We start from the raw sequence: 8344 nt of genomic DNA, 5'->3' as shown, positions 1-8344 counted from the left end.
ATGCCCCAAAAGATCTTTCGTTTTTTTTTTTTTGTTTTTTTTTGTTTTTTTGTTGTTGTTGTTTTTAAAGTAAGCTCCACACCTAGTATGGTGCCCATTGTGGGGATTGAATTTATGACCCTGAGATCAATACTTGAGCTGAGATCAAGAGTCAGATGCTTAACCAACTGCACCACCCAGATGCCCCACAACAGGATATTGTTGAGATTCATTCATGTTGACAGATGAGGCTATAGTTCATTCATACTCAATGCCATTTGATTTTCCTTTTAGAAATATACTACAATTTTTCCAATTTCTAGTCAATTTAGGTTGCTTTTTTTTTTAAAGATTTTATTTATTTATTTGACAGAGAGACAGCCAGTGAGAGAGGGAACACAAGCAGGGGGAGTGGGAGAGGAAGAANGGGGGAGTGGGAGAGGAAGAAGCAGGCTCCCAGCAGAGGAGCCTGACGTGGGGCTTGATCCCGGAACTCCAGGGTCACTCCCTGAGCTGAAGGCAGACACTTAACGACTGAGCCACTAGGTTGCTGCTTTTCTATGTTATTATGAAATATGTTTTTAGTGACTGCCTTGTAGCCATCCTCTGTTTTTTTTTTTTTAAGACCTTATTTATTTAATTGAGAGAGAGTGTGTGTGAGCGGGTGGAGGGACATAGGAGAGTGGTGAGGAGCAGAGGGAGAGAGAGATCTCAAGTAGACTCTGCGCTGAGCATGGAACCCAGTGTGGGACTCCATCTCACCACCCCGAGATCATGATCTGAGCCGAAATCAGGAGTAGGATGCTTAACTGACTGAGCCACCCAGGCACCCCATCATCCTCTGTTTTATATGTATAAAAGTTCCTCTTTCTCTTTTCCTTCCTTCCTTCCTTCCTTCTTTCCTTCCTTCCTTCCTTCCTTCCTTCCTTCCTTCCTTCCTTCCTCTCTTTCTTTCTCCCTTCCCTCTTTCTGTCTCTCCTCTTTCTTTCTCTCTCTCTTTCTCCCTTCCTCCCTTCTTTCCTTTCATAGAAGTTATTGAATACACCACAAGGGAGCAGTAGGCAGGGCAGTGATGGAGAGACTGTCTGCTGTACAAGTTTCTTTAGAGCATATATTTAGTAGTAGACTTGTTAGGTCTTTGAGTTAAGTACATATTTATCTTTACCAGATTTGCCTCAATATTTTCTAAAGAGTTTATATCCACCAGCAGAGTGGAAGAGTTCCTGTTGCTCCACATCTTGCCACCACCCAGTATTGTTATACATTTGTATTTTTGCCAATGTGATGGTCGTGAAGTGATACTCTTATGGTGTTGATTTGCATTTGCTGGTTACCAGTGTAGTTGTGCATCATTTTAAAAGTTTTTTTGTAATATATTTTTTCTTCTGAATACAATAAGAACTGTATGTTCTGCAAGATTTTTCTACTGGGCTGCTTGAGGTTTATTATTATTAATTTTTATTTTTCAATGGTGTTTTTTAAATGGAAGTTTCCAATTTTGAAGTATTCTAGTTTATTAATCTTCTTTTGTGGTGTTTTTGTGTGTGTTTCTTTTTAAGATTTATTTATTTATTTGAGAGATTTATTTGAGAAAGAGGGAGCATGCACTGGGGAAGGAGCAGAGGGTGAGGAAGAGAAGCAGACTCCTCACTGAGCTGGGAGCCTGATGCAGGGCTAATCCCACAACCCTGAGATCACCCAAGCAGAAATCAGGAGTCCAGTGCCCAACAGACTGAGCCACCCAGGCACCTCTGTAGTGTTTTTGTGTTTTAAGAAATGAGTCCTTACTCTGAGATCATAAAATAACTCTCTGTTTTTTTTCTAAGATTTTATTTATTAGGGCACCTAGGTGGCTCAGTTGGTAAGTGTCTGCCTTCGCCGTGGGTCAAAATCTTGGGATCCCGAGATCCAGCCCCGCATGGGGCACTCTGATCAGTGGGGAGTCTGCTTCTCCCTCTCCCTCTGCCTTTCCCCCCTGCTCATGCTCTCACTTGTGGGTACTCTCTCCCTCTCAAATGAATAAATACAAAATCTTTAAGAAACGATTTTATTTATTCATTTGAGAGAGAGCATGTACCTGCATGAGCAGGGGGGAGGGGAGGAGGGAGAAGCCGACTCCCTGCTGAGCAGGGAGCCCAAATCCTAGGTCTTGACCCTAGCCCATGGCAGATGCTTAACTGACTGAGTCACCCAGGTGCCCCAGCTTCCTATGTTTTTTTCCTAAAGTTTTCAAGTTTTGTGTGTCATATTTAGGTCTTTAATCAATGTAGAATTGCTTTTTGTGGATAATGGTGAAGTTGTCATCCAGTTTTATTTTTTTCTTCATATGGGCAATCAATTTTCCCAGCCCCTTTATTTTTGATTTTTGAAAAATTTTATTTAATAGACTTCATTTTTTAGATCAGTTTTAGGCTCATAGCAAAATTGAGCAGAAGGTACAGAGGTTTTTTCCATATACCTCTTGCCCTCCTGCATTCATAGCCTCCTTTATCATCAGTGTTCTCCGCCAGAGTGGTACATTTGTTACAATTGATGAGCCTGTGCTGACATGTCATCATCACTCAGTATCCGTAGTTTACGTGACGGTTCACTCTTTGATGGCAAGTCTGTGGGTTTGGACAAATATGTAATGACATGTAGCCATCATTATAGTATCATTCAGAGTAGTTTCAGCGTCCTAAACATCCTCTGTGCTCTGCCTATTCATTCCTGCCTTCTCCTGACTCCTAGCAACCACTGATCTTTTAAATTTTTATTGAAGTAATTTATACACATTACAAAATCAAACATTATAAAGCTTCGTTTTTCCCTGTTCGTAGTTCTTGCTTCCCAGAGAAAACTATTTAAAATTTTTTGTTTTTCTTCTTTTATTTACCTTCATATTTCTAAATCGTAACTTTTGTGTCTGGCTTCTTTCACTTTGTTAAAGATTTTATTTATTTGAGACTGAGTGAGAGTGCAAGTGGGCCAGAGGGAGAGGGAGAAGCAGGCTCCCTGCTGAGCAGGGAGCCAGACGCAGGGCTTGATGCCAGGACCCTGGGATCATTAGCTGAGCCAAAGGCAGACACTTAACCGACTGAGCCACCCAGGCACCCCTGGCTTCTTTCACTTTGTAAGATGCTTTCAAGGTTTGTGTTTTATCAGATCTTCATTCCTTTAAGTGGCTGAATAGTGTTCCAGCGTGTGTATACCACAATTTGTTTATCCATTCATTCGTTGATGAACATTTGGATTGTTTTCACCTTTTTTTTTTTTTTTAAAGATTTTATTTTTTATTTATTTGACAGAGATAGAGACAGCCAGCGAGAGAGGGAACACAAGCAGGGGGAGTGGGAGAGGAAGAAGCAGGCTCATAGCAGAAGAGCCTGATGTGGGGCTATCCCATAACGCCGGGATCACGCCCTGAGCCGAAGGCAGACGCTTAACCGCTGTGCCACCCAGGCGCCCCTGTTTTCACCTTTTGAATACTGTGAATGCAATGAACATTAGTGTACAAGTATATGTTTTTGAGTCTTTGTTTTTAATTCTTTTGAGTATATACTTAGGAGTGGAATTTATGGGTCATATGGTAATTTTATGTTTAACTTTCTTTTTGAGGAATTGTCAAACTGTTACACAGTGATCGCACCCTTTTACATTCTTAGCAATGTATGAGGATTCCAGTTTTTTTCACATTCTTGCCATTAGTTATTTTCCATTTTGTTATGTTTTTGTCGTAGTCATCCTAGTAGGTATGAAGTAGTATCTCATTGTAGTTTTTATTTTCATTTCCCTAATATCTAATGATGTTGAGCATCTTTTGTTGTGTTTATTGGCCATTTACATATATTCTTTGGAGAAATAATGAAGTCTGGTAATCATTGTTAAGTTGGATTGTTTGTCTTTCTGTTGTTAAATTATAGGAGTTCTTTATATATTCTGGTTATTAAACTGTTATTCTGTATATGATTTACAGATATTTTCTCCTCTTCTGTAGATTGTCTTTTCACTTTTTTATTTAAGATTTTTTTATTTGTCAGAGAGAGAGAGAGAGAGCACACAAGCAGGGGGAGCAGCAGGCAGAGGGAGAAGCAGTCTCCCCGATGAGCAAGGAGCCCGATGTGGGGACTTGATCCCAGGACCCTGAGATCATGACCTGAGCCGAACGCAGATGCATAACCGACTGAGCCATCCAGACGTCCTGTCTTTTCACTTCCTTAAATATTTTTTTAAAGTAAACTCTATGCCACATGTGGGGCTTGAACTCACAACCCCCAAGATTAAGAGAAACATTCTCTACCAACTGAGCCAGCCAGCACCCCTGTCTTTTCACTTTCTTAATAATGTACTTTGATGCATTAAAGTTTTTAATTTTGATGAAGTCCAACTTACATATTTTTTCTTTTTGTTGCTTATGCTTTTGGTACCATATCTAAGAATTCATTGCTGAAGTATCGATTGTGAGGATTTCCCGTTATTTTCTTTCACGAGGTTTATGGTTTTTTTTATTTTTATTTTTTTAAAAGATTTTATTTATTTGACAGAGAGAGCGAGAGAGAGCACAAGCAGGCAGAATGGCAGGGAGAGGGAGAAGCAGATGACCCACAAAGTAGAGAGCCCGATGTGGGGCTCGATTTCCAGCAGCCTGGGATCAAGACCTGAATCAAAGGCAGATGCTTAACTGATTGAGCCACCCAGGTGCACCAAGAGTTTTATGGTTTTAGGTCTTATATTTTGGTCATTGATTCATTTTGAGTTAATTTTGCATATGGTGTGAGGTAGCGGTTCAACTTTTTTTGTTTTTTGTTTTTTTTTTTTGGTGTGGGTTTTGGCTTATCTTGGTGATTCCAATGTGGAATGTAAGGTATGATTCCAGGATAGTTTTCTTTTTTATTTTATGGATGCTCAGCAGTCATTACATGGTGATCATCTTCTTCACTATCTTTAAATGCATACTTGTTTTATATAAATTATTTCTTATGATAATTTGAATTTGGTTCTGGAATTCCTCTTCTCTCTTGGCTGTATTTCATTCAGTCCTATGTATTTTAAATAAGTTTCAGGTTAGTTTTTTCCCTTTGTAGCATATTAAGAATCTGTTTCACAAAGCATACAAATAACTTTTTTTCTTCTTTTTTTTTTTTTTAAGATTTTATTTATTTGTCAGAGAGAGCACAAGAAGGGGGAGCAGCAGGGAGAAGCAGGGACCCCACTGAGCAGGGAGCCCGATGTGGGACTTGATCCCAGGACACTGGGATCATGACCTGAGTTGAAGGCAGACGCTTAACTGACTGAGCCACTCAGGCATCCTGAGATTTTATTTTCTTAAGTAATGTCTACACCCAGTGGGGCTTGAACCCACAACCCTGAGATCAAGAGTTGCATGTTACACCAACTGAGCCAGCCAGGCACCCCCACAAAGCATACAAATAATTAAAAAGAAATCTACAGTGTTGTTAAAATTTGGTGTAGAGGAGGTCCATCTAAGACTACCAATTTTATTGGCTTTAAAGAAATAGTGTATGGATAGAAGTTACCACTTAAACATCAAATACTGGAAAGAAATATGTCATTTATTCTGTGAAGTACAGCTGCAGGATAGAGAAATATTGATATACTCCAAATCTGTAAGGAAGGAATCATTTAGACATTTGCATTTCCTTTAAAGAAATTCGTACCAGGGGCACCTGGGTGGCTCAGTTGGGTGTCTGCCTTCTTCTCAGGGCATGATCCTGGGGTCTTGGGATTGAGCCCTGAGTTGGGTTTGCTGCTCAGCGGGGAGCCTGCTTCTCTTTCTCCCTCTGTCTGCTGCTCCCCTTGTTCTGCTCTCTCTCTCTCTCTCTGTGTCAAATGAATAAATAAGTAATAAAAGAAGAAATTAGTACCAGAAACACTGAATTTTATTTATGAATTAATTTCTATATTGAAATTGTATAATTACATATTTAATGCTTAGCTAAACTCTCTTTTGAAAAGTCAGCAGAGGGGTGCCTGGGCAGCTCAGTCATTTTAGGATCTGCCCTCAGCTCAGGTCATGATCCTGGGGTCCTGGGATCAAGCTCCAGGTCAGGCTCCCTGCTCAGCAGGGAGTCTGCCTGTCCCTCTCCCACTGCTGCTCCCCCTGCTTCTGCTTTCTCTCTCTCTTTCTCAAATAAATAAATAAAATCTTAAAAAAAAAAAGTCAGCTGAGAAAAATAAGAGGTTTTGACTCCTCTGTTTTCTCCTCAGATACATGTTGTTTCTCAGGCTCTGGGTCATATTTTGGTACCACAGTGAATTAAAGCATATTTTAAACATGGAATGTGTTATGTTTTCTGTCACAGACATTTTTGGACATAATTTCATGGACTTTGTTTTTCAGAAGTTGAAAATATGTTAAAAATTGTTTATTTTTTTGACTTGTGTGCATTAGAAGTGAAAAGACAGAAATGGAACTAGAAGCTGCATAGAAGCTGATACATTCCATCCAGTTTCGTGTCAGTATTAGGACTGTATAATCAGCCATGAAATCAACTTGATCATTAGTTCTCCAGTGCTTGCTTCTTTTTTTTTTTTTTTTAATTTAATTTTATTATATTGTGTTAATCACCATACAGTACATCCCCAGATTCCGGATGTAAAGTTTGATGCTTCATTAGTTGCGTATAACACCCAGTGCACCATGCAATACGTGCCCTCCCTACTACCCATCACCAGGCTATCCCCTTCCCCCACCCCCTCCCCTCTGAAGTCCTCAGTTTGCCTCTCACAGTCCATAGTCTCTCATGTTTCATTCCCCCCTCTGATTACCCCCCTTTTCTTTATCCCTTTCTTCCCCTACCGATCCTCCTAGTTCTTATGTTCCATAGATGAGAGAAATCATATGATAATTGTCTTTCTCTGCTTGACTTATTTCACTTAGCATTATCTCCTCCAGTGCCGTCCATGTTGCAGCAAATGTTGAGAATTCGTTCTTTCTGATAGCTGAGTAATATTCCATTGTATATATGGACCACAGCTTCTTAATCCAGTCATCTGTTGAAGGGCATCTCGGCTCCTTCCATGATTTGGCTATTGTGGACAATGCAGCTATGAACATTGGGGTGCATATGGCCCTTCTCTTTACTACGTCTGTATCTTTGGGGTAAACACCCAGTAGTGCAATGGCTGGGTCATAGGGTAGTTCAATTTTTAACTTTTTAAGGGACCTCCACACTGTTTTCCAGAGTGGCTGTACCAACTTGCATTCCCACCAACAATGTAGGAGGGATCCCCTTTCTCCACATCCTCTCCAACAATTGTTGTTTCTTGCCTTGTCTATCTTTGCCATTCTAACTGGCGTAAGGTGGTATCTCAGTGTGGTTTTGATTTGAATTTCCCTGATGGCTAATGATTTTGAACATTTTTTCATGTGTCTGTTAGCCATTTGTATGTCTTCATTGGAAAAGTGTCTGTTCATATCTTCTGCCCATTTTATGATTTGTTTATTTGTTTCTCGTGTATTGAGTTTGAGAAGTTCTTTGTAGATCTTGGATACCAGTCCTTTATCTGTGGTGTCCTTTGCAAATATATTCTCCCATTCCGTGGGCTGTCTCTTAGTTTTTTTGACTGTTTCCTTGGCTGTGCAGAAGCTCTTTATCCTGATAAAGTCCCATAAGTTCATTTTATCTTTTATTTCTCTTGCCTTTGGAGATGTGTCGTGAAAAAGGTTGCTCTGGCCGATGTCATAGAAGTTGTTGCCTATGTTCTCCTCTAGAATTTTGATGGATTCCTGTCTCACATTGAGGTCTTTCATCCATTTGGAGTTTATTTTTGTGTATGGTGTGAGAGAGTGGTCAAGTTTCATTCTTTTGCATGTAGCTGTCCAATTTTCCCAGCACCATTTATTGAAGAGACTGTCTTTTTTCCACCGGATGTTTTTTCCTGCTTTATCAAAGATTAGTTGCCCAAAGAGCCGAGGGTCCATTTCTGGGTTCTCTATTCTGTTCCATTGGTCGATGTGTCTGTTTTTGTGCCAGTACCATGCTGTCTTTGTGATCACAGCTTTGTAGTACAGCTCGAAATCCGGCATTGTGATGCCCCCAGCTTTGTTTTTCCAGTGCTTGCTTCTGAACTAGTTAACTCATTTAAAGCATAGGTGCTAAGGATTAATAGTTTAGTTTAGAGCTCTCTGTGCTCTGAAAAGTTTGCATTAAGAAAGTCTGTGATTTCTAAACTAGTATAGTTGGGAATTTGTGACTTAATGACAAGGGGGGAAATTTTGGAGTATGAGTACTTTAGTAAAAATCTATTCGGTCATTCAGTTGTTATTTATTGAACATCTGTTGTGGTTTAGGCACTGCTTTAGGCATTGGGGCTACAGCAATTAGCAAGTCAGATGAGATCTCTGAGCTCATATTGTTGTGGG

The 8344-nt window shown here is 39.9% G+C and overlaps 1 protein-coding gene across 2 annotated transcripts in view; it reads left to right on the top strand.

Moving 5' to 3' along the window:
- The window catches only part of WDR70 (WD repeat domain 70), a 303131-nt gene that overhangs the window by 15437 nt on the left and 279350 nt on the right, over positions 1–8344 (top strand). The window lies entirely within an intron of this gene.

The sequence above is a fragment of the Ailuropoda melanoleuca genome, chromosome 3 (assembly GCF_002007445.2).
Source record: "Ailuropoda melanoleuca isolate Jingjing chromosome 3, ASM200744v2, whole genome shotgun sequence".
NCBI lineage: Eukaryota > Metazoa > Chordata > Mammalia > Carnivora > Ursidae > Ailuropoda > Ailuropoda melanoleuca.
Note: the sequence above shows the minus strand (reverse complement) of the source record. Positions and strands in the feature narration are given on the sequence as shown.